Below are 26,457 nucleotides of genomic sequence, written 5' to 3' on the forward strand. Positions count from 1 at the left end.
GTGTAACAGGCAATAAGTTTAAACCCAACCTAAAGTATTCAGCACCATAAACTAAGCTATTACTCTGCTTCAGTACTAATGGAACTAATACAATCTTGGAGGTTCTCTGTTCTCTGTTAAAAATATCAGTGCCTGAAGAACAAACAGAGTTTTTTTTTGTGTACAGACCAATGATTCTCCTTCATATTCTTAGTGAATGTGAGCACATTACCATTGCCTTGTGGCCACTGCATTTATCTGCATAACAGTAACTGCAGAAATAATTATCCACGTGAACAGCTTGAAGGTGTTCTGACGTGAGAAAGAGATATTAAAAATACAAAGCTAATATCCTTACTGACTCAAGTTATACTTCATGTAGCAAGCAATATAAAGGAAACCTGTTGAATTGTACACCATAAATATATCAATGAATTCTGGTGGTAACAAACTTCTCAAACAGCTGCTGAATTATTCTGTACAATGAATAAGCTTTCCAAGGATTGAGTTCAAAAAAAAGATGCCGAGTCACTCAGATCATTGCTGGTCTCAGAGCTCCAGTGAGATTAACAGCCCCACAAAGCAGCCAGACACAGGCTGGAAACCACAGGCTGAAACACACTAAATGTACAGACACTGGCAGCTGACAGGAGCTCTCTCTCTCTCTACCTCTCACACATTCAGCTTTCGACAGATCCAATTGCTGCAGCCACAGATTTTGCTGTGAAAATTAGGTCTAAAAAAAAATCAGTGGAATTGAATCAATCAATCAGCAGGATGCAGGAAAGCAAAAGCAAGTTAAAAGGTGGAGAGACGGATTGGATTGGGTGGGGCTAGTTGCAGCGATGCACAATACAGATGCAATTATTCCTTATCTAGTTGATTAGTCTACACAGACCTCCTGAAAGAAGTAGAGGTAACATATTGACTGCTTTGATTGTGATGAGTGAGAAATAGCCTGGCAAGTGCAAACATTCTCAAGCACATTCATAAAGCCTTGATCTGACCAGATACGGAAATAAATAACATTTACAAAAGGTCTTGAAATATTCCGCCACCCATTTGAATGTGAAGAGAGAATTTAAACTGCATCACACAAATTAAAAAAATTTTCACTTGAATCGACAAAATGAATGTTTACCCAATGATTTGATCTATTTTTGTAACAAGCTTACAGCGTTTTCCAACCTTTTCTTTTTCTGGCTTTTAATGTGCAAAATTTGTAGAATTCATCCCAAATACTTCTTGTCATAAGACCTTTTCAATAATTGTTGATAAAGTCATGACTAATCTTCCTGTGCTACTGTAAGAATAAGCAAGAGTCCTTAAAATGTCAAGACTTGTGAGACTTCCCTCACCACCATAAATTGCCCTTTATCCCAGTGATTACAATGTTAGTAACATGGCTGACATCAGTTCATGATTGTTAAAGTGCACTTGCATGTATTTTCTAAAGGTTGTAATGTGCTGTCTGTCATTGCTATTTGGTTGGAACCACTACCATATTTGTATGAAATTTCTTTAATAAAAAGCAGTTGGGAAATGCACTCTCTCAACGTTGTGTAAGAAGGCTATTGTTCTTCAGATGTTTCCCAAGGGACAAACTATGAATCAATATTAATGTGAAAGGGTGCTCGGCATCCTTGCAGGCGATTAGAATAGTAGACTGCAATTCATTTGTGGGCATTTCCAGTGATGGTATTTTCTCCTGCCCTCCACCTGTCGCTACCAAAGTTAGAACACTTAGAGTCATAGAGATGTACAGCATGGAAACAGACCCTTTGGTCCAACCTGTCCATGCCGACCAGATATCCTAACCCAATCTAGTCTCACCTGCCAGCAAGCGACCCATATCCCTCCAAACCCTTCCTATTCATATACTCATCCAAATGCCTTTTAAATGTTGCAATTGTACTAGCCTCCACCACTTCCTCTGGCAGCTCATTCCATACACGTGCCACCCTCAGTATGAAAAAGTTGCTCCTTAAGTCTCTTTTATATCTTTCCACTCTCACCCTAAAACTATGCCCTCTAGTTCTGGACTCCCCGACCCCAGGGAAAAGACTTTGCCTATTTACCCTATCCATGCCCCTCATCATTTTGTAAACCTCTATAAGGTCACCCCTCAGCCTCCGACACTCCAGGGAAAACAGCTCCAGCCTGTTCAGCCTCTCCCTATAGCTCAAATCCTCCAACCCTAGCAACATCCTTGTAAATCTTTCCTGAACCCTTTCAAGTTTCACAACATCTTTCCAATAGGAAGGAGACCAGAATTGCACGCAATATTCCAACAGTGGCCTAACCAATGTCCTGTACAGTTGCAACATGACCTCCCCACTCCTGTACTCAATATTCTGACCAATAAAGGAAAGCATACCAAACACCTTCTTCACTGCCCTCTCCACCTGCGACTCCACTTTCAAGGAGCTATGAACCGGCACTCCAAGGTCTCTCTGTTTAGCAACACTCCTTAGGACCTTACCATTAAGTGTGTAAGTTCTGCTAGGAATTGCTTTCCCAAAATGCAGCACCTCGCATTTATCTGAATTAAACTCCACCTGCCACTTCTCACTCCATTGGCCCATCTGGTCCAGATCCTGTTGTAATCTGAGGTAACCCTCTTCACTGTCCACTACACCTCCAATTTTGGTGTCATCTGCAAACTTACTAACTGTACCTCTTATGCTCGCATCCAAATCATTTATGTAAATGACAAAAAGTAGAGGACCCAGCACCAATCCTTGCAGTGTTCCACTGGTCCCAGGCCTCCAGTCTGAAAAACAACCCTCCACCACCACCCTCTGTCTTCTACCTTTGAGCCAGTTCTGTATCCAAATGGTTAGTTCTCCCTGTATTCCATGAGATCTAACCTTGCTAATCAGTCTCCCATGGGGAACCTTGTTGAAAGCCTTACTGAAGTCCATATAGATCACATCTACTGCTCTGCCCTCATCAATCCTCTTTGTTACTTCTTCAAAAAAACTCAATCAAGTTTGTAAGACATGATTTCCACGCATAACGCCATGTTGACTATCCCTAATCGGTTCTTGCCTTTCCAAATACATGTACATCCTGTCCCTCAGGATTCCCTCCAACAACTTGCCAATCACCAACATCAGGCTCACTGGTCTATAGTTCCCTGGCTTGTCCTTACCACCCTTCTTAAACAGTGGCACCAAGTTTGCCAACTTCCAGTCTTCCGGCACCTCACCTGTGACTATCGATTATACAAATATCTCAGCAAGAGGCCCGGCAATCACCTCTCTAGCTTCCCAGAGTGGTCTCAGGTACACCTGATCAGGTCCTGGGGATTTATCCACCTTTACCTTTTTGAAGACATCCAGCACTTCCTCCTCTGTAATCTGGACATTTTGCAAGATGTCACCATCTATTTCCCTACAAGCTGAGATACTGGGTGCATGGTCATAAATGTCCATTTGTGACTCTCAGCTGGATGGTACTGCAATCTATGCTGACACAATTTTGCCAGTGAATCTCCCTCTCTCTACTGCAACCTTTTCAGAGGTCATACTTCATAGTTTGCACCTTGCAGTTTATTAGTAAATCCTGGAAGCATAGCCAATTGTCCCAGAACTCAACAGATGAAATATCTCTGTGGTCCCTGGATGTCTGAGAAACTGCACAGAAATTAAAATACTGAAACAGGTAATTTGGACACACATGCCTCCTTTCATATTGATTCTTTTAAACCTATGAATATACAGATTATCTGAATATCGGATTATCCGAAGGAGATCTCAAGGTTCTGATAGAAACATTACATCAAAGAGCTGTTTCAACCCCAATCGCATCTTTTGTTTACAATGATTAAAAATGCTGCCGAGAAATGGGAGCCCAGGCACCGTCTCCAAATGACTGACCTCCCGACCGCTCTCCTTCTCCCCACACTTTCCCTGGAATTCTATGCAGGGGTGTACCCTAAATGCTGCTTCCCCAGATAATCTCTCCAACATTGTTGTGTGTGTGCGCGTGTGTGTGCGTGTGCGTGCGTGGAGAGTGCTATTGAGCAGTAAGGTGTTCAGGACACAAGGCAGCAGCACAGCATACGTGTGTGCGAGCTCCCGCTACCCCTCCCAACCATGACCAACACTGCACCACGCCTGCCCCCCAACCCCATCCAACATTGCCGTTCCACACATAGATGGCCTCATTGATCTTTAAGGGCTCTATTCTCCTCCTAGTTACTCTTTTGCCCTTAATATAGTTGTGGAATTTCTTCAGATTTTCCCATCTAGCAAAGGGGTCTCATGTCCCCTTAGTACCCTTCTGATTTCCCTCTTAACTGATTTGGATGAGAATATAAGAGACATGGTTAGGAAGTTTGCGGATGACATCAGAATTGATAGTAGAGTGGACAGTGAAGAAGGTTACATAAAATGGGACTTGCACAGTTAATGGTAGGTGGTGAGGCAAGTCTCACAAGTCTTGACATTTTAAGGACTCTTGTTTATTGTTTCAGTAGCACAGGAAGATTAGTCATGAACAGGGAGCAGACTTCACAGAAAGCTCCAAGCCCCAGAGGAAAGGCATTGAATTGATTAACTGAAGAATCAATTATCTGAGCGAAATAGTGCCACCCATCTCATTCGGATAATTGAGGTTCCTATGTACCCGCTTTTCTCTCTCATGCTCAGCTGCACAATAAATACATTATACTGCTTGCTTCAGCTCTTTTCGTTATGGTGGCAAGTTCTCCGTTCTCACTACTCGTTGCATAAAGATGTTTCTCTTCAATTCATACTTGAATTTATTTATGGCTATGATCTCTCATTCTTTTGAATGTTGTTCAATTAGAAACATCTTCTCTAAAACTACACTATCAAGTTCCTATATAGTTGTAAAGCCTTCTCTCAGGATACCTAAAGAGTTCTGGGTTCAAGATCCATTCAGGCCTTGAATAGTGTCACACAGGTTGAGCATCAATTTGTAAAGTTTTTGGGTGAGCAGTTGGCTGAATAGATAGAAACAACATGAGGTTAGATTGAAGTTCTGGCTTGGGTGGATCTGGTACCTACCTCCTTTCGTAAGTTAGTGGAGATCACAGCTCAGTGGGTCTGACCAGCCTTTAGGCAGAAAACTCAAGGAGATGTTCAGATTACCTCTCAGCTAGCAGTGACTGAGGTTGTTCAGTCTTTCCTTATAATTAGCATCCTTACAAAACATGTTTGTCTTTATATTCAACCAAAAACATTCGTAATCCGTCTCATAGCCAAAGTCCTGAAGAAGTTTAGTTTGACATCACTGTTTTTCATTGATATCTCTCAAGAAACAAACTCCAGTGCTTGACCAATGTCTTTAGTAACTATAGAGTAGAAGGTTGATTACAACATTAGACTAAGAGTACCTGCTGAACCTGTGTGAAAGAAGCTATGTCACCATGAGATCCAATCACATGATACTGGAGCCCGGCTGTATAGGGCTGCAGAGAAGATATACCCTCTTGCATCCCACTGTATATAGTAATGTTCAATGAAGCTCACTGCTGAAGACTAACATTACTACTTTAACTGTACGTACCTTGAGTGATTTGTGAAATCTAGATCTTTTTGCTCCTCTACCCCACTAAGATGCTCAGTCTTTAGCAGGAGCAGTATGTTTATGGCCTCCTTAAGCTTCCATCAAAATAAATCACTTCACAATTAAGCATATTCGAAACCATTCGAATCTTTATTTCGTTTTAACTAAATTCCAAAACATAGTGTGATCTGTTGATTTAAAAATTGTCCTCCAATTCCTCCAAATATGCTTTCTGCAAGGGAGACTGTGGTGATATCTTTGGAAACTTAAATCCATCTTAAATTTCAAAACTATGGATACACATCTGTCCTTACTCCATGGCATTGCATATGACAGTGATGACGGTCAGCTCTCTCACTTTCTTTTATTCATTCACAGGATGAGGGCTTTGTTGGCTAGACCAGCATTTATTGCTCAAGCCAAATTACCCAGAGGGCGGTTAAGAGTGAACCACACTGTTTTGTGTTTGGAGTTACATATCGGTCAGACCAGGTAAGGATGGCAGTTAACCTCCCTAAAGGACATTTGTGAACAAGGTGGTTTTTCTGACAATTGACAATGGTTTCATGGTCATCATTAGATTCCAGATTTTTATTGAATTCAAATTCCATCGTCTGCCATAGCGGGATTTGAAGCCAGGTCCCCAGAACATTATTTGGGTCTCTGGATTAATAGTCCAGTGAAAATACCACTAAGGCCATCGCCTCCTCCTTTTGAATTTGAAGAGAAAGGGTTATTAAAGTGAAAGAGAGAATCATTTTTATTACCTAAATTAGGTTACCTCAGCTATTGAAAACAGTAATTTAATTGGAATGGAGCACTGAAGAATAGCAAATACCAATTCAGTTTTCTCATTAGTATTTTGTTTGAAAATCACACAATACCTCAGAATGGAAAGTGTGAAACACACATGAATGCAGTTAGTTTTGCTCCGTCCTCTTCTGCGCCCCCAGCTTTTTCCAACAGAGGAAGCACAACACCAAAAACCAATATCTACAAAGCCTCTAAATATAGCAGAAAAAAGCCCACAATCATTAAGTTACCCCTCACCAACCACTCTCACCCACTTTTTTACAATGAGATCATTTGTGATTTAAACTGCTTTGACCATATCTAATTGTAAGATCACCAAGTGGGATGGAAACTATAAAACAATAACCATCACAGATGAAAAATAACCGATGTGGTCATTAGGCAGGATAGTCTGTACCTTTATTCTTAGGAGTTGGCATTAAAAGGTACTTTTACCTCAAGGCAGTTGTTAATATATTGCTATTGCATTGTCTAAACAGACAACATGTATTTTCCCACTGCACAGAACACCCCAAATCAGAAATGACTCAATCTCTGTTGAACCAACAGATCCAAGATGTTTGGGGTCTATGAGCTGCTGCACAAATCCCTTCTGGATCCATGAATATGTTAACTGTACAACTGCGCTGATGAGCTTTGGCTTATTCACCAGTATCCAGGTCTGTGGTTTATCCATCAGAACAGAATTCTCACAAACTTAGAATATTATGACACAGGATAATGAAGAATGCTTCAGATTAGCACCCATGAATGAGATAGTTTTCCCTTATCAAACTCTAATGGGACTATGAAAAACAGGAAAATAGAATCCATGGCATAGTAGAACGATGATCAGAGGTTTTTTTGATAAGATGATTAAGGGGAGAAAGGTAAATTGACAATCAACATATTATCAGTTGAAGAGAAAGTGTGGTATTGCCACACTTTCAAATGAGAATGAGCTAGAAATCTAAGACTGTCCTTGGCTTTCACTTATTTCGCATTCACAAATTATAGAACTGCAGTAATTTAGAGTCTCAGAGTCATGTAGCAAGGAAACAGACGCTTCAGCCCAACTTGTCCATGCTGAACAAGTTCCCCAATTAAACTAGTCCCATTTGCATGCTTTTGGTGGCAGTCCTCTAAACCTTTCCTCTTTACGTACCTGTCCAAATGTCTTTTAATGTTGTAACTGTACTGTAGCATTTCCTCTGACAGCTTGTTCCAGATATGCACCACTGTCTGTGTGATAAAGTTGCCCCTCCGATCCCTTTTAAATCTTTCTCCTCTCACCTTAAACCTATGCATCACTCTAGTCATAGACTCCCCTACTCTTGGGAGAAGACCTTGGCTATTCACACTATCTTTGTACCTCATGATTTTATAAACCTATATAAGGTCACCCGTCAGCCTCCTATGGTGCAGGGAGGAAAATGCCAGCCTATCCAGTCTCTCCTTATAACTTAAGCCCTCCAGCCCTGGTAGCATCCTTGTAAACCTTTTTTTACATCCTTTTCCAGTTTAATAATGTCCTTCCTAAGTGGCCTTACCAATATCTTGTACAGATGTAACATGACATCCCAACTGTACTCAATGCTCCGACTGATAAAGGCATTTGGCACACTTATCTTTTTCACCACCCTGTATACCTGTGACCCCACTTTTGAGGAATTATGTACCTGCAGCCCTGGGTCTCTCTAGAGCCCTACCATTAACCTGCAAGTCCCATTTTATGTAACCTTCTTCACTGTCCACTCTACTACCAATTCTGGTGCGAACCGCAAACTTCCTAACCATGTCTCTTACATTCTCATTCAAATCATTTGTACAAATGACCAATAGTGGACCCAGAAGCGACCCTTGTAACATACTGCCTGGTCACAGGCCTCCAGTCTGAACAGCAGAGGAAGTGCTAGATGCAAGTACAGTCACAATGTTTAAAGACTTTTAGATAAGGTTCATGAATTGGAAAAGTTTACAGGCATTTAGGCCAAGTGCAGGTAAGTGGAACTCAGTTTGGGAAATTAGGTCAGCATGGATGAATAGGACCAAAGGGTCTATTTTCATGCTGTATCACTATCACTCTATATCAACCCTCTACCACCACTGTCTCCTAGCGTATAGTCAATTTTGTATCCAACTGGCCAGCTTTCTCTGGATCCCATGTGATCTAACCTTATTAACCAGTCTACTGTGCAGAACCTTGCTTAAGACCTTGCTAAAGTCCAAGTAGACAATATCTACTGCTCTCCTTTCAGCTACTTTCTTTGTCACTTCTTCAAAAAACTCAATCAAGTTTGAGAGACATCAGTGCCCAAACACACAGCTCATACTGACTATCCCAAATCAGCCTTTCCAAATGCATATAGGTCCTGTCTCTCAGCAACCCCTCCAACAATTTACTCACCACGGACATTAGGTTCATCGGTCTTTTATAAAAATGACAAGCAACAGTGGACCCAAAACAGATCCTTGTGGCACACCCGAGTAACGGAACTCCAGAATGAATATTTCCCATCAACCAACACCCTGCCTTCTTTCAGCTAGTCAATTTCTGACCCAAACCACTAAATCACCCTCAATCCTCTGAATTTTGTGCAATAGCCTACTGTGGGGAACCTTATCAACACCTTACTGAAATCCTGTGGTTCCACACATAGATGGCCTCATTGATCTTTAAGGGCCCTATTCTCCTCATAGTTACTCTTTTTCCCTTAATATAGTTGTGGATTCAATTCAGATTTTCCTATCTAGCAAAGGTGTCTCATGTCCCCTTATTACCCTTCTGATTTCCCTCTTAACTGTATTCCTACACCCCTATATTCAAGGGATTTACTTGAACCCAGTTTTTCATATCTGACATACTCTTCCTTTTTTTCCTCTTCACCAGAGCCTCAATACTTATAATGTGGAGGTACTGGTGTTGGACTGAATTGGACAACACCAGGTTATAGTTCTGTGGGTTTATTTGAAAACACTAGCTTTCAGAAAGTAATAGCTTTCATCCAGTGTTCCCAACTCCTGCCAGCCTTGCCCTTCACACCAACACAAACATGCTGGCCCTGGACTCGTTATCTTGCTTTTGAAAGTCTTCCACTTGCCAGACGGCCCTTTACTGTGGACCAGATGTATCCTTTTCCATAACTGAATTGAACTGATTTTATTGTCACACGTACCTAGGTACAGTTATAAGCTTTGTCATGTGAGCAATACAGGCAGAGCACAGAGTTAAGTAGTATAGATAAGGTAAACAGCGGCAAAAACAAAAAAACACAGGTACAGGTGAATGTTAAGAGTTTGAGAGTCTATTTAGTATTCTAACAACAGTAGGGTAGAAACTGTCTCGAAATCAGCTGGTGCGTGTGTTCAGGCTTCTGTACCTTCTCCCTGATGGTAGAGGTTGTAGAAGAACATTGCCAGGGAGGGTTGGATCTTTGATAGCGGCTTTTCCTTGACAGCGGGCCATAAAATTAATAGAATTACGGTCACTGGTCTCAAAGTGCTCCCTTATTAACATCTCAGTTACGTAGCCCTTTTACTAGTCAGGCTGTCTACATAGAACAGCACAGTATAGTACAGGCCCTTTGGCCCTCGGTGTTGTGCCGGCCTTTTATCCTACTCTAAGGTCAGACTAACCTACACACCCTTCATTATACTATCTTCCATGTGCCTATCCAAGAGTCATTTAAGTGTCCCAAATGTATCTGACTCTACTACCACTGGCGGCAGTGCATTCCATGCACCCACCACACACTGTGTGAAGAGCCAACTTCTGACATCTCCCCAAAACCATCCTCCAATTACCTTTAAATTTTGTCCCCTTGAGATAGACATTTCCACAATGCTACACCGTGGGCGGCACGGTAGCACAGTGGTTAGCACTGCTGCCTCACAGTGCCTGAGACCCGGGTTCAATTCCCGACTCAGGCGACAGACTGTGTGGAGTTTGCACGTTCTCCCCGTGTCTGCGTGGGTTTCCTCCGGGTGCTCCGGTTTCCTCCCACAGTCCAAAGATGTGCGGGTCAGGTGAATTGGCCATGCTAAATTGCCCGTAGTGTTAGGTAAGGGGTAAATGTAGGGGTATGGGTGGGTCGCGCTTCGGCGGGTCGGTGTGGACTTGTTGGGCCGAAGGGCCTGTTTCCACACTGTAAGTCTAATCTACAAGTCTCTGGCTATCCACTCTATTTATGCCTCTCAACATCTTGTACACCTTTATCAAGTCACCTCTCATCCTTCTTTACTCCAATGAGAAAAGCCTTTAGTTCCCTCAACCTTTTTTCTTAAGACATGCCCTCCAGTCCTGGCAGCATCCTGGTAAATCTCCTCTGAACTCTCTGAGGCATCCACATCTTTCCTATAATGAGGTGACTAGAATATTCCAAGTGTGGTCGAACCAGGCTCTATAGAGCTGCACGATAACCTCACTGCTCTTAAACTCAACCACACTGCTAATGAAAGCAAACACACCATACACTTTCTTAACAAGCCTATCAACCTGGGCGGCAACTTTGAGGGATCTATGGATACAGATCCCAAGATCCCTCTGTTCCTCCACACTGCCACATTGATTGAGAAAGTTTTCTTGAACATACTCAAATTCTTCCCCATTCAAGCCCTGAACACTTTGGCAGTCCCAGTCTATGTTTGGAAAAGTAAAATCCCCTACTATTACAATCATTTTATTCTTACAGCTATCTACGCTCTATATAGATATTTGCTCAATTTTCTGCTGGGGAGCCGAAAGTATAATCCCGCTCAAAATGATCACTGTGATCTTACTTCTCAGTCCCAGATAGCTTGACTGGATGATCCCCCAGGAAAAACCCCACTAAGTACTGCCATGATATTTTCCATCATAAAAACACCAGACCCCCTCCTCTTTTGCCTCCCCTTGTATTCTTCCTACAGCATCTATATCCTGGAACACTGAGCTGCCAATTATTTCCCTCCCTCAGCCAGGTTTCCATAATAGCTTTATGATACCTCATGTTCCCATCCATGCTCTGAGTTAACCTGCCTTACCTGCCAGGTCTCTTGCCGTAAAAAAAAATTTTGATTCAGCAGTCTTCCCTTGTTCTCTGCCAAGCACTTGCCTGCTTTGTCTATTTAACTTGTTCTGTTTAACTTCTGTACCAGCGTTAACCATCTCCCTTGTCTTACTACCGCTTAGGGTCTCAACCCCTGCCAGACTAGTTTAAACTCTCCTAATCCCAATGATCCAAAATCTGAATCCCTGCCCCCTGCACCAGCTTAGCCACACATTTTTCTGTCCTATCTTCCTATTTGTACTCCCACTATCATGTGACACTGGGAGTAATCCAGAGATTACTACCTGTGAGCTGCTGTTTATTAACCTCCTGCCTAACTGACTATACTCACTCTGTAGGACCTCATCCTTTTTTTTCCACCTGTGCAGTTAGCACCAATGTGTACAATGACCCTGGCACCAGGGACAAAAGACATCATCCTGGAAACTCAGTTGGGGCTGCAAAAAGAAAGCCTGCCTGTGCTCCTGACTAGGGTCCCTTATCTCGATGGCTCGCTTGAACTTTGCCATACCCTTTTTTTGTTACAGCAGAGCTCGTCGCAGTGCCCTGGCTGCTGCCGTTATTTTTCCAAGAGGCTATCCCTCCAAAGAAATCCAAAATGTTATATTTGTGAGAACGGGGGATAGCCAAAAGAGATTCCTACACTACCGGCGGCACAGTGGTAAGCACTGCTGCCTCACAACGCCAGAGACCTGGGTTCAATTCCCGCCTCAGGCGACCGACTGTGTGGAGTTTGCACATTCTCCTAGCGTCTGCGTGGGTTTCCTCTGGGTGCTCCGGTTTCCTCCCACAGTCCAAAAATGTGCAGGTTAGGTGAATTGGCCATGCTAAACTGCCTGTAGTGTTCGGTGAAGGGATAAATGTAGGGGAATGGGTCTGGGTGGGTTGCGCTTTGGCGGGTCTGTGTGGATTTGTTGGGTCGAAGGGCCTGTTTCCACACTAAGTAATCTCGAGTCACCAGGCCCGTAGTCACCTGCTCCCTGATCTCCCACAGCTGGCAGGAGCATACCACTACAATGACTGCCATCTCTGCCTCTTTAACAACTATTAGACTAAGAGAAGAAACAAAAGTTGTAGCCTCACCTTGTTACTGCTTGCCCTCCTCAAAGCCTGGTATTCACTTTGGCCCTCTCTTAGATCTAACCAGCTGCACCTCAACCACAAAGCAGCCCCTTGTTAAAATGGCTGGAACGAGTCACAGCAATGCCTCCCTCCCCAACTTGCCTAAGCTCCCAGTGATTGCACAGTCTTCCTGGTGACTCTGTGTTGGGAGTATAATGCTGAAGTAGTAGCAATAGGAAACAAAGAAATGGCTGAGGAACTGAATTAGTTCTTTGCATCAGTCTTCATGGTAGAAGACATGAGTAATATCCCAAATATTCAAGAGAATGGTTGGGGCGGTGGGGTGGAGTGATGATGCAGAGATGAGTATGGTGGCCATCACCAAAAAAAAATTACTATAAAAACTTAAAAGGTCTGACAGTAGATAAATTGCCTGGACCAGATGGGCTACACCCTAAAGTTCTGAGGAAATAGTTGAAGAGATAGTGAAGGCTTTAGTAGTGATCTTTCAGGTATTACTGGAGTCAGGGAGGGTCCCAGAGGACTGAAAATTTGCCAATGTAACCCTCTGTTTAAGAAGGAAGCATACCTGATAAATCTGTTTGAATTCTTTAATGAGATAACCAGCAGGTTAGACCAAGGAGAGCCAATGGATGTTATCTATCTGGACTTCCAGAAGGCATTTGATAAGGTGCTGCACTGGAGACTGCTGACTAAGATAAAGGCTCCTGGTGTTAGGGGCCAGGTACTAGCATGGATAGAAACTTGACAGAAAGTAGAGAGTGGGGATAAAAGGATCCTTCTCAGGATGGAAGCTAGTGACTTGAGGTGTTCCACAAAGTGTTGGAACCACAACTTTTCAATTTATACATTAATGATTTGGACGAACGAACTGAGGGCATTCTGGCTAAGTTTGCAGATGATACAAAAATAGGTGGAGGGGCTGGTAGTGTTGAGCTGGTGGGGAGGCTACAGAAAAATTCCGACAGGTTTGGAGAGTGGGCAAAGAAGTGGCAGGTGAAATATGTGGGAAAGTGAAAGATCATACCCGTTGGTAGGAAGAATAGAAGCACGGACTATTTTCTAAATGGGGAGAAAATTCAGAAATCTGAAGTGCAAAGGGTAAACTTGCAGGCTGAGTCGATAGTAAGAAGGCCAAATGCAATGTTGTCACTCATCTTGAGAGGACTAGAATATAAAAGCAGGGATTTACTTCCCAGACTTTGTAAGGCTCTGGTCAGATCTCATTTAAAACATTATGAGTAATTAGTGATTTTTGAGAAGATTTATAGCTCAGATTGATGATAAGTAACTAAGTTAGCTTGCTGAGGTTGAAGGTTGGCTTTCAGATGTTTCGTCACCATATTAGGTAACATTATCAGTGAGAATCTCTGGTGAAGTGCTGGTGGTACGTCCTGCCTCTGTAATTATAGGTCTTGGTTTCTTGAGGTGGGTGATCTTACTTCCGATTCCTTTTTTTCAAGACAGGGTAGTTGGGATTTAAATCGATGTGTTTATTGATGGGGTTCTGGTTAGAATGCCATGACTCTAAGAATTCTCATGCGTGTCTTTGTTTCGCTCGTCCTAGGATGTGTGAGTTGCCCCAAAGTAATGCCCTTCATTGTCAAGTGATAGTGGGTTGTATCTTTTGGTGGCCAGTTGGTGTTCATGTATCCTGATGCCAAGTTTTCTGCTGGTTTGTCCAATGTAGTGGTTTTTTTTTTAAAAACAGTTCTTGCATGGTATCTTGTAAATTACATTAGTTTTGCTGGTAGTATCGATTGGATCCTTTAGGTTCATTGGTCACTGTTTAAAGGTGCTGGTAGGTTTGTGGGCTGCCATGATGCCAAGGAGTCAGAGTTGTCTGGAAGTCATTTCTGATATGTTTTTCATGTATGGTAATGTGGTTATAGTTTTTGGTTGTGTTGTGTCTGCTTGTTTGGGTTTGTTTCTGAGGAAGGGACAATTATGTTTATTGGGTACCTGTTTTTCTTGAAAACATTGTATAGATATTTTTCTTCTGCTTTTTGTAGTTCTTGGGTCCTGCAGTGTGATGTAGCTCATTGAAATAATGTCTTGACGCAGCTCCATTTGTGGCTGTTGGGATGATTGTTTCTGAAGTTAAGTAGTTGGTCTGTGTGTGTTGTTTTTCTGTAGACACTAGTTTGAAGCTCTCCATTAACTGTATGTTCAACTGTCACGTCTAGGAATGGGAGACTGTTGCCATTCTCCTCCTCTTTTGTGAATTTTCTGACTGTTAGGAAACTTGCCACTAGGGTACATGGACACCAATTGGTCACTAAAAGACACGACCCACTATTACTAGTTTCTACACATACAGACAAAGAAGGACACCACTTTGATTGGGACAACATACGCAACTTAGGACAGATGAAACAAAGGCACACACAAGAATTCTTAAATGCATAGCATTCTAACCAGAACTCCATCAATAAACACATAGGATCTAAGTCTATATACCTTTTCTTGAAAAAAAACCAAAAATGACATCAGCCACCTTAAGAAACAAAGACCTATAAACAGAGAGATGGGACATACCACCAACACTTCACCAGAGACTCTCAATGATGATGTTACCTAGTATGGTGACAAAACATCTGAAAACAAACCTTTAAGTTCAGTAAGCTGACTTACATACTTATTGGAGCAACATTGGATGCCCCCCACCATAACAAAGAAAAGCGATGTGCTTTTGGAGGAACAACCATGGAGAGGTGGTATAATCAAAACAACACCACTTTGAGGGGAGTGCAAATTAAGAACAGCCCTGGATGCATATGTTCACAAATCTTAGAAGATTTCAAAGAAGAAAGCATTTGCAATGTTTGCCTTATAAGAGGGGCACACCGAATGCAAACTCAAGGAAGTCATACAAATATTTTAGAAATTTCATTCTGCCTCAGCTAGATTGTAATTCTGGGTACCAGACCTTAAGGGGAATGTCAGCTTTTAAAGGGGTATATTAAAGATTTATGGCTGTGTCTGGGATAAGAAAGTTCAACTCTGTGGATAAAGCAGTGAATTTAGAATTATTTCTTGAGCAGTGAAAGCGAAGATGAGGCATAACAAAAGTATTCAAAGTCATGAAAACTTTCAATAAGGTATGGAAAGAAAACCTTTTTCCTCTGACAGATGGGTCAGTAAACAGCTATCAGAACTTTAAAATAATCAGGAGATCTGGAGAAGAACTCCCTTCACTCAGCTGTTCAGATCTGTGCTGTATCAAAGGATTGTGGAATCAGAATCCAATGGGATCTTCAATTCTCTTCAAATATACATCTTTTAATTTGCAGAAACATGAAACAGAACTTGGAAAATGGGACAAAATTAGTGAGCTCTTTTGAGGAGCTGGCAGAGTTGCAACAGAACAAATATTTTACTTCCACGCTGCATGATTCTATTCAATGACTACATGTTTATATTGATTTTATTAAAATTTGACAAATTCAAGTTTGTTTTCTTTGCGTCATTACAGTTGATGAATGAGCTAGAGACAGAAACAGGCAGAGACATCTAGAGATCTTGCCATTGTGATGATATTATGACCTTAGGACGTCTATTTTGTCCTAGTTCTTTTTTTTAAAAAGAAGGCTTTTTAAGACAAAGGTGCCAAGAGGTTCATTGAAAGCCAATAAAGTAAGCAGATTGTGAGACATTGTGTTTTTATTTATAAAAGTTGAAACAATAAAGGCAGACCTGAATGGGTGTGATCGAACTCTCACAGAACTAGGACTTTTAATTTTTCAGTAGTTGTGCTGGGTCGTTGTTGCAATATATCTCTCCATACTATATTCCCTCAGGGTTCTCATGATGTTTTTCCTCTTGAACAACTGGAGTTGCATGTGAGACAACCTGTGCTCTAAATTTGCCTTTTGCCAAAGTGTGTGTTTATAGGATGTTACTATATTGGAACTGGGGAAATATAAAGAGACCTAAGGGGCAACCTTTTCACACAGGAGGTGGTACGCGTATGGAATAAGCTGTCAGTAGAAGTAGTGGAGACTGGTACAATTGCAACATTTAAGAGGCAGATGAATGAGTTTAGAGGGATATGGGCTGGGTGCTGGCAGGTGGGACTAGTTTGGGTTGGAATATCTGGTCGGCATGGACAGGTTGCACCAAAGAGTCTGGTTCCATGCTGTACATCTCTGATTATTCTGTTAAGTTTTCCAATAGAGTTACAGCAAGGCCAATTCTTTTCATTTTTTTGCTGTATTTTAACTGCAGCATATGAATAAATTGTGGTTTGCTTAATGTTAATTGAATTGCATCTGGAATACAACACCTTACATTTACTTTTAAAATAAGAAAAAGTCAGGTTCTAGGTTACCATCTTAATATATTTTGTGGGGGTTTAGTCTGGTCCATAATACACAACAGGGAGCATCCCTATCGTGGTATAAATGGCTGATGAGCTCTGAAATTGGAAGCCCAACCCTTAAACACAACACTGACCATTTTAAGGGGAGAGGGGATAATGTTCAGTTTGTATTTTGTGGAGGTAACAGCCCAGAAATCACTCCACTCCTGAGAGATTTTCATGATCTGGGTGTGTAGAGATCAGGACAGGTCCAAAATCTGTGGAACTGTTTTGGCATCTAGAGAATCGTTTTGGGATGAGGAGTTAAGCGACATGGTGCAGTGGCAGGGGTTAGTACGGACCATATTTGGAGGGAGGGAAGGAGAGCACCAGGGAATGGGAATAAATGGGTCAGCTCTTAAGGATTGTGAATGCTGTAACATAGAACATACTTAAGATTGTGATAGACATTTATTGTCTCAGGCAACTGAGAATTATGGGAAGCAGGCAGAAAAGTGGCATTGAGGCCACAGATTAGCCATGATTAAAATGAAGAGTCGAAGAGGCTTAATGCGTCTACTCATATTCCTATTCCTCATATTATTTTGTCGTGCATAAAATCTCAATCTGATGGAAAGAAAACAATTGCTCTTTTGACACCTTTGTGTATCGGTGTGCAAAGCAGCAAATTTCTCAATCTGTTTTGTACTGGTTGATTGCCTTAATATCATTCCTACAGCGCTAGGCCAAAATTGCACGTTTTCCAAAGGTTTCATATAGACTTGCATCATATTTCAACTTTATATTCTATACATCTTGCCACCAAACCCAATATTGCATGAACTGTTTCATGGTCTTGCAGACTTCAGATGCTGCTTTCAATGTTAAGAAAATCATGAGCTTGAAACACCAGACTCCTCTGCTGTTCCACATTATCTAGACATTCTTCAAAGCATGATCATCACTTATCTTCCTAAAATACTCATAAACAGACAAAGAAATCCAATGACCATTTCTTTGCTATTCCACTAGTCTATCACAATCCGCTTACTTTTCCTTGTGCTTTCATTATGCACTATTCTGTACGTTTTCCCTATTTTAATATTATTGACAAATTTGGAAACTATTTTATCTAACAGTGTCTAGATCACTGATGTACACACATACAGAAATTGTCCAACAGAATAGACTAGCAAAGCCATTCCAAGAAATTCCCATTCACTATTTTTCTTTTAATATGTTTAATCCAATTTGCTAATGTCACATTCCTGAAATTCTTCAGTAACTTGGTACTTTGACTTTTGAAAGCCAATTGCATTTCTCTGCTCCATCTTGTCATTGTTGGCTTGATAGGGCGCATTAAACCAAGTGGGTCTTTCTGAAATAACTATAACCAAATTATTTCCTCTTCATCTGGATATTTAGTAATTCATGTTCTGGTTTCAAAACGTTTTCTACCATGGATATTAAACTAATTGGTCTAAAAACTTTTATTATGCAAAAGTTAGCTCTATTTCCCTTTCTGAAAATAGACATAATATTAACCAAACTTCAGACCAACGGCACACATTCAGTTTCAACAGAAACTGAAAGGCAGTTTCTAAGCATCTTTTACTTGTTCCTCATTTCTCCTGTAACGTATCTAATTGGATGATGTCCTAGCTACTTTTAATTATCACAACTTTTTAAAAATTAATTTGAGTTAGCTCACTTTTCTTTCTAAATTTTGCCTAATACAATTTGGTGCCCTTGTTTTCTTTCCAAATTTCTGCATTTCCATTTGGAGCATAACACTAACATGATTAGGAGACTTAGCTTTCACTGAAACACCAATATGCTTTCCCTTGTAAGAAATAGGATTACAGGAACAGATGTCAGCCATTCACGTCGTTAATTCCAATTTCACCATTCATCTAGACCAAAGCCGATCTACCACAACAGCATCTATTAGTGATTTTAGCCAGCCAAAATAAAACCACACTTAATTACAAACAGCAAAAATGGAAATTATTGAGCATCTTTTCTTGGTATTTGTAAGTTGTCCATGATTCACAGTCAGACAACAATGTAAATGTAACCATAGTCCCTGCATTCCTCTTGCTGCTGACATTGAAGATTATAACCACAGCAGATGCACTGGTACAGAAACCACACATGCTCCAGGTACACTTGGTCCACAATGAGAGAAGAGGCTTTTAACTATGATCCCAGCAAATGTCTTCCACATGGCACTAAGCAGAAAAATGTTTCTGTAGTTGGTGCAGTCGCCTCTGTAGCTTGTTAAAAAAAGCAATAGGATGGTGATTTTTACATCACCTACTTCATGTAAATGAGAACCTACTTTCCATTAGAGGATAAAGTCATAAGGGTGGGACAACAGATCCAACTTTTTCTGCTTGAGTAGTTCAACTGAGATCCATCATCGCCAAATATCTTGCTATTTGCTAAGCAGTCTTTGGCCTTCTCAAGCTCAAGTGGTGAATGTTCATCAACTTATGACAAGTAGTGTAGGATGGAATGTCAAGCATTTAGGTGCAGATGTCCATTACACAGGAGTACAACTCTCAGCAGTGTACTTCAGATGGTTAATTCTTGATGGTTGGACTGAGTGCATAAAGTGCACTGAATGCAGCAACTAATTGATAAGTGTTGCTAGAAGTGTCAAAGGCACAAGCAGTTGGACTTGCAGCAAATGTAGCTTTAAACCCCCTCCTGATTATAAAAGGATCCATTTTCTTCTTCATTCGTGTCTTTTAGAAAGCTACTGAATACCAGTCTACAAGTTTCTTTAAACTTCTCAAATTCCACTAATGACCCCATCAGCCTCCCAACTCATCATGAACTGAAGCTGTCTTGTTATTGAAAGAAAGGAAGAAAGAAAATGTACGGCGCAGGAACAGGCTTTTCGGCCCTTCAAGCCTGTGCTGATCCAAATCCACTGTCTTAACCTATTGCCTAATTCCTAAGCATCTGTATCCTGTTGGTCCCCACCTTCTCATGCATCTGTCCTTAAATGAATCTGCTGTGCCTGCCTCTACTATCTCTGCTGGCAACACGTTCCAGGCACCTACTACCTTCTTTGTAAAGTACTTTTCTGTATGCATCCCTGTTAAACCTTTCTCCTCTCATCTTGAATGCTCGTTATTGTCTCTCTCCCCAATCCTCCAGTTGGCTGAGTTGCCCCCAGGTGCTCTCAATGGCTGGCCCTCCTGTTCAGCAATGCTCTCAAGACTGTCACGTACAACCTTTGAATATACTACCACTTCCCTTGATGTATTCCACACTTTTACTGTATCTAAACTTCAATGCCTTCAGTGCCAGCTTCTTGAGCTCCAGACTACAACATTTCCAACCTACACAAACCTCCCTTGCTCACATCTTCTCTAGTATGGAGATCCTGTCACCACATTCTACTTGCCCTTAATTACTCCGGTTTCCAGGTTCATGTGTATTCTCTTTTGCAAACCATTTCTTGAACATCCCCATCCTGCAGTTGAAACTCAGTAGCCGAAACTTCAACATGTATTATTCCCTGCTTTTAAAAAGAATCCTCAGTCTATTTTTAACTATGGTTTCTTTTGTAACCTCGCCAACCAATGCTCAACAGCTTTTGCAGAATAAATGAGATGCAGGAAACTGGAGGCTTTATCTCCTCCCTATGTAGATTTTGAATTAATAGCAAGCATTGCCAAATCTTTTTTTTAAAATGATGCATATTGATGAATTTGCATAACAAATTCAATTGTATTGATGTTTTTCATAAATACAGTTAATTTGTAGAAACCAATGCAACAAAGTGTTATGTTATTGTACATTGGACAATGAATGTAAATCATTAATTTTGTTTCTAACTGGTAGAAGATTTTTAATTGTGCACTTTAAAACCATGAATGGAAAACCTTAAGGCAAAACTTAAAGACAAGGATCCAAGCAAAAACTATATCAGAGTATTATTATAAAGTTTTAGGCCAGCATTAGGATGTCTTCTATTCTATCCGTCACTGGAGGTAATCATTGCTTTGTTACAACAACTAACATTGAGCTGATTGTAATATAGCAGCAATTTAAATGATGAGAACTGAAATATATTATGGGCGTTATCAAGATTACAGTAGCACTCAACTTAGAACAGTGATACAAAATAACTCAAACATGAGTGGGAGGGTACGGTGATCTCACTCATTACTCTTGGCAAATATGAACTTACTGCAACAACATTTGATTCAAATGACTATAGTTGCATAACCGTAACTGATTTCAGATGAAGAAGGTACCAGGTGTCACAACATTGAGTCACAGGAAAGCGGGGGACTCTGGTTATGTTTTCCTTTGTGATACTTAAACACTGAAAAATATCTCTCGAATAATTTATTACATTTTCACTTCAATTCATTATAACTATTTTATACTAGTCCAGAATTTTCTGAAGGGGGCATCAGGTTGAAAGAATTCTGCATTGAACAAAGCATGAGACCAGTACCTGCAGAAGTGAGACCCAATATTTTTAATTGTACTCTCTGGGCCTTTGAGGTGGACAGTGATTGCAGGAACATTAATCCAGTCATTAAAATGATCCATAAATTGAATAAGAGCCCTAAAGTTTTTGCTAAGTTTAATTTTTTTGACATTGCAAATACAATTCCTTGACATTCACAGGGAAACTGGTGGAGAACTCCTTTCTACACAAGGATAATAGTGGCTTGGTGCTGATCATCTACCCATTTTTGGGTAATGTCTGCTTTAAAATTTCATTTTTATTTGCTCCATAAAATTCTGGATCATTGGTACTTTGTGGTACAAAGAAAGGAAGGTTAATGAGCAATGGTTTACTATCACCCATTTAACATGGTTTTAATTTTTCAACAAAACTTAACTAACTGTTGCTGTATGAGTTCTAATTACAATTTAATGGGTAACAGTTGAATATAATGGATCACTCTCAATTGGCCTAGATGAGTGCAGCTCCAAAAGCACGCAAGAATCATAACCCAATCCATGATAAAGCAGCTCACGCCCGTGGTTTCCTATTCAACATCTTCAACATTAACTCCCTTTACCTCCAATGCACAGTAACAGCAGCGTATGGCAAAATGGACTCCAGCAACTCACCAATGCTCCTTAAACAACATCTCTTCCAATTGAAAACATACCAAAGTTCCTTCACTGTCTCTGGAGCCTGAAACTTTCTTCTTAAAAGCATTGCTCTTATGCCAAATGGACTGCACCTGTCCAAGATGACAGTTTACCACCATTTTCTCCAGAGCAATTAGGGCTGGGCAATAAATGCTCACCTAGTCAGTGATGCCCACATCCATAAACAAGGAAAAATAGATTTACTATCCTTTTAGATATCAGTCTTGACCTCCTGATTGCAGCTGAGTTACAAAATCAGGTTCAACTGAAGTGGTGAATGTAGATTTAGAATTATAATCAATATTGCTGTTTGTGTGTTGTGCCATGAGACATTGCCCAGATCAGGGAAATTGCTATTTCCTGCATTCAAGTCAGAGGCTCAGGATTAAATTGGGCCCTGAAGAATGTTAAGACTCTTCATCGCTTTGATGGTGGCAAATTCAATCCTGGCTTTGAAAAGAGAATGAGGTAATTATCAAAGGGGAAAAGATTTCCAGGGCTAGGTAAAAATAGAAAGGAAACAGGCCTAATTAAGTTGCTATTGCGAACAGCTGGCATTGACATGGCGGATACATTGGTACACTTCTGTTCTGTAGCCATCAATTTCTACAAATAAATATCTTCTCCCAGATAAGTTGAAAACTTCTTTATCACAATCACATTAGTTCACCATGACTTGGAGGAGCCAGTGTTGGACTGGGGTGGACAAAGTTAAAAATCTCTCAACACCAGATTATAGTCCAACAGGTTTATTTGAAAGCACTAGCTTTTGGAGTGGTTCTCCTTCATCAGGTGGTTGTAGATGATGGAGCAGTGGTCCAAAAGCTGGTATTTCCAAATAAAGCTGCTTGACTATAACCTGATATTCTGGAACATTAGTTCACACAATTCTTGAAATAGACGAAACAATATAATCTTAATTTTGGTGTCAAATTATCACATATCCTCACCCACCTCTCTGAGATACATAAATGCGCAAATATTTAGAGTACACTACACAGAGATATTTAAGGAAATGACAAAGCCTGGGAACATTTGTCTTTTGTATCTGCAGCAACAGCCAGGGTCAGATCAAATTGGTCTTAAAAGCAAGTGACAACTGGGATACTGCACTGGGCAAAACTGATCTCAACATGAACTCAATTTCATGGTTTGGAATTGGAGGAGAATGAATTATTTACATACATTAACCATAAAGAGTGCTTTATTTCCTGTGCATTATTTAAATGTAATTCAGGGGGAGCAATAAACATCATAATGACACGTCCTGGTTCAATGTCGTTTCAGCACACTTTGTTTCAACTACCAAGGTACATTAGAGCATTTTATGAATTAAAACATTTCCAATAAATAATAGAACTTAAACTTAGCGCCATACAGAGAAGGCTGAAACCTATAGCCTGAAATTACCTCAGTCTGAGAGTTGAAGCTCATGGTCAATGAGATCTTAAAATAATACGAGAGCAGTAGAGATCTTTCAAGAGAAAAAAATAACAAATGCTTTAAAAATCACCAGTCATACTTATATGACATTGGAGCCAATCATTGCCAGATCTAGTGTGACATTTAATGTATTTAAATTAACATAGGATCTGGACCATTTACATTCTCTAATTAGGATCATTAACTTCTTCTTACCATAGATCAGTGATGACAAAATACTGAAATTGACCCAGTGCCAGTTTCTTACATTTAATGCTCATTGCAACATTTGCTGAAAATTCAAGTTATTTTTTAATATTCCAAATTGTTAAACTGCACTGACAGTTTTCAATATCCATCAAATTACTAGCCCAGATGGGGAAACAGGTTTAAAATAAAGCAATCATACTTGAAATGAGGTGCACTTGTCACACTGAGCACTGTTATGAGGAATACAAGACAAGTCAGATCAGTAAGTATTATATACAGGTTTTAGGGGCTTTTCCTTCAGGGAGAGTGGTTATGATATCAGAATGACTAATCTGTCAGAGTTAACAGAATGTATTTAAAGAACTATACCGGGTTTCCAACTACTCCCTAGTGGGCAACCTTCATGTTATTAATGCTTGCAACGCCTTGATAATATTAAAGTTATAATCTAAAACCTACATTTTAAAGACTAAAAATCAACATGGCTTCTGAGGGTCACCTGGTACCTTTTATGGGTGAAGAAACTACACTATCTCTAGAGAACGGTGGCACAGTGGTTAGCACTGCTGCCTCACAGCACCAGAGACCTGGGTTCAATTCCCGACTCAGGCGACTGACTGTGTGGAGTTTGCACGTTCTCCCCGTGTCTGCGTGGGTTTCCTCCGGGTGCTCCGGTTTCCTCCCACAGTCACAAAGATGTGCGGGTCAGGTGAATTGGCCATGCTAAATTGCCCGTAGTGTTAGGTAAGGGGTAAATGTAAGGGTATGGGTGGGTTGCGCTTCGGCGGGTCGGTGTGGACTTGTTGGGCCGAAGGGCCTGTTTCCACACTGTAAGTCTAATCTAATCTAAGAAAGCAAAGACAGCCTACTTTCTGATTGAGCCACTGTGGATCAGCTGAAAGTAAACAAATCACATTCGACACCTTCAGTGTAACATATGTTAGTTTCACTTTCAAAAAAAAATGACCAATGGTTGAATAAAATCAAAATGACCGAGGCATGATATCCAGACTGCTAAATGGGAATTACCACAGAATCTTATTTGGACCTTGTCCTGACTGTTCATGGGCAGTCACATGATAAAGCAACACTCATTGTCCTTGGTAATAGATATATTAGATGATGTAAAATGGCAATCAAGAGCATTTACAAGAAAAGGCATCGGATTGCTATGCAGCTAATGTACCTATTTGAAACACCCGGAAGAGAGAAAGAAGGGCTCTTTCTTTTAAGTTGATCCACCTTCAAGTTCACCTGAGAAACCCAACTCTGGCCAGATCAACCACATCAACCTTTGCAGCTGCTGAGGAATGTGTGTGTTTTTAATTATTTCACACCAGCCAAAGCATAAAAACAATTAAGAAACATTAGTCCTGCACCAAAAAGTGAAGATGTTAACATTTTTTTCAAGCAAAGGTACCTAATTTTGTGTGAGAGAAATAGCATTGGTGAGTTAAGTGCTTCAGACGTAATGTGAAGTACGTGAGAAATAATCTTCATTTTTGAAGACAAAAGCTTCCTGAGTGATTAAATGGAGTTAATCACCGAGCTGCAGAGGTTTCACTGATTTCGAACAAAAAAAACACTGCCCGAAACTACAGAATACTATTCTGGTTTTTGAGCCTGATCAGTTAATTTTTTAAGACTTATATAACTTATAAATTTTAATCCTTTTTAATGTAAGTCTATAATAGTGAGTAACGCGAGGGCTTTTTTTCTCAAGTTTACACTGTGATCTCTCTCAATTGACTTTTAGTATTCATGATTGGTACTAAGTTATCCCACAGCACTGTTTTTGTGCAGTAAGTCGACGCTAATACTACTTTTTGAGCAAAGCATGCTGTGTGTTTGTTTTTAAGTAATTTCTGGAACTGCAGATTGTTAAAGGGACAGAAATAGCTTTTGATAGGAAGAGTGCATTATCCTATCAGATGTGGGAGATTTTGAAAGTTCCTGGAGACTACATTTGCAGAAAGAGTTTGGTTGCGAACCCTATTGGACTGCATGGATCAGTTGGAGCAGCAGTTAGAGACAATGAGGAGTTTACAAGAGCAAGGAGGTCTGATGGATGGCAGCTTCAGCAGGGTGGAGACATCACAGATACATACAGGGTAGATGATTGACTGCTAGGAATGGTAGGAGAGGTAGCCAGGTAGTGCAGGAGTCTCCTGTGGCTATCCCCATTTCAAACTGGTAAGCCATTTTGGATACCATAGGGGGGATAGCCTCTCAGCACTCTCTGGGGACTATCTAGTCTGGGGCACAGACAGATGTTTCTGCAGCCGTCAGCGAGATATCAGGATGTTGTGTTGCCTCCCTTGTGCCAGTGCCAAGGGTCTCTCGGAGCGACTGTAGAATGCTCCTAAAATGGAGTGACCAGCAGGAAGTTATTTTGCAGGTTGATACCAATGACATAGATAGGGAAAAGGATGGGGTTCGCCATAGAGAATATAGGAAATTAGGCAGGGATCTAAAATACAGGCACTTGAGACTAGACTACCGCCAGTTTCATGAGCTAGTAATTGCAAGAATAGAAGGATATAGCAAATGAATGTGTAGCTGAGGAGCTGGTGCAGGGAGCAAGGGGTAGAAGTGATTTGTTTAAGAGGGATAGGTTCTACCTGAATTGGGAGGGGACCAATATCCTGGTGGGGAGATGTGCTCGTGCTACTTGGGAGGCTTTAAACTATTAAAGGGGGTGGAGGAAACCAAAGTGATTTGGTTAAAACACTGAAAAGTAAAGTAATTAGAATAGTAGTCACTAGATTCTTACAGAATTTTTAAGATCAATTCCTGTGATTCTACTATGTTCAGAGCAAAGTTTACTAATTTATTGTTTTTTGTCATCCTTACAAGGCTTATGCTATAAAGTTTTCTCTTAAACTGCAGTCTTTTAAGGCAGCAGCTCACTACCACCTCTGGCAATTAGGGATGGGCAATAAATGTTGGCCA

The 26,457-nt window shown here is 40.7% G+C and overlaps 1 protein-coding gene across 1 annotated transcript in view; it reads right to left on the reverse strand.

Annotated features, from left to right (window-relative positions):
- The window catches only part of myo1d (myosin 1D), a 549,120-nt gene that overhangs the window by 191,279 nt on the left and 331,384 nt on the right, over positions 1 to 26,457 (reverse strand). The gene's annotated exons all lie outside the window — the stretch shown is intronic.

The sequence above is a fragment of the Hemiscyllium ocellatum genome, chromosome 32, assembly GCF_020745735.1.
Source record: "Hemiscyllium ocellatum isolate sHemOce1 chromosome 32, sHemOce1.pat.X.cur, whole genome shotgun sequence".
NCBI lineage: Eukaryota > Metazoa > Chordata > Chondrichthyes > Orectolobiformes > Hemiscylliidae > Hemiscyllium > Hemiscyllium ocellatum.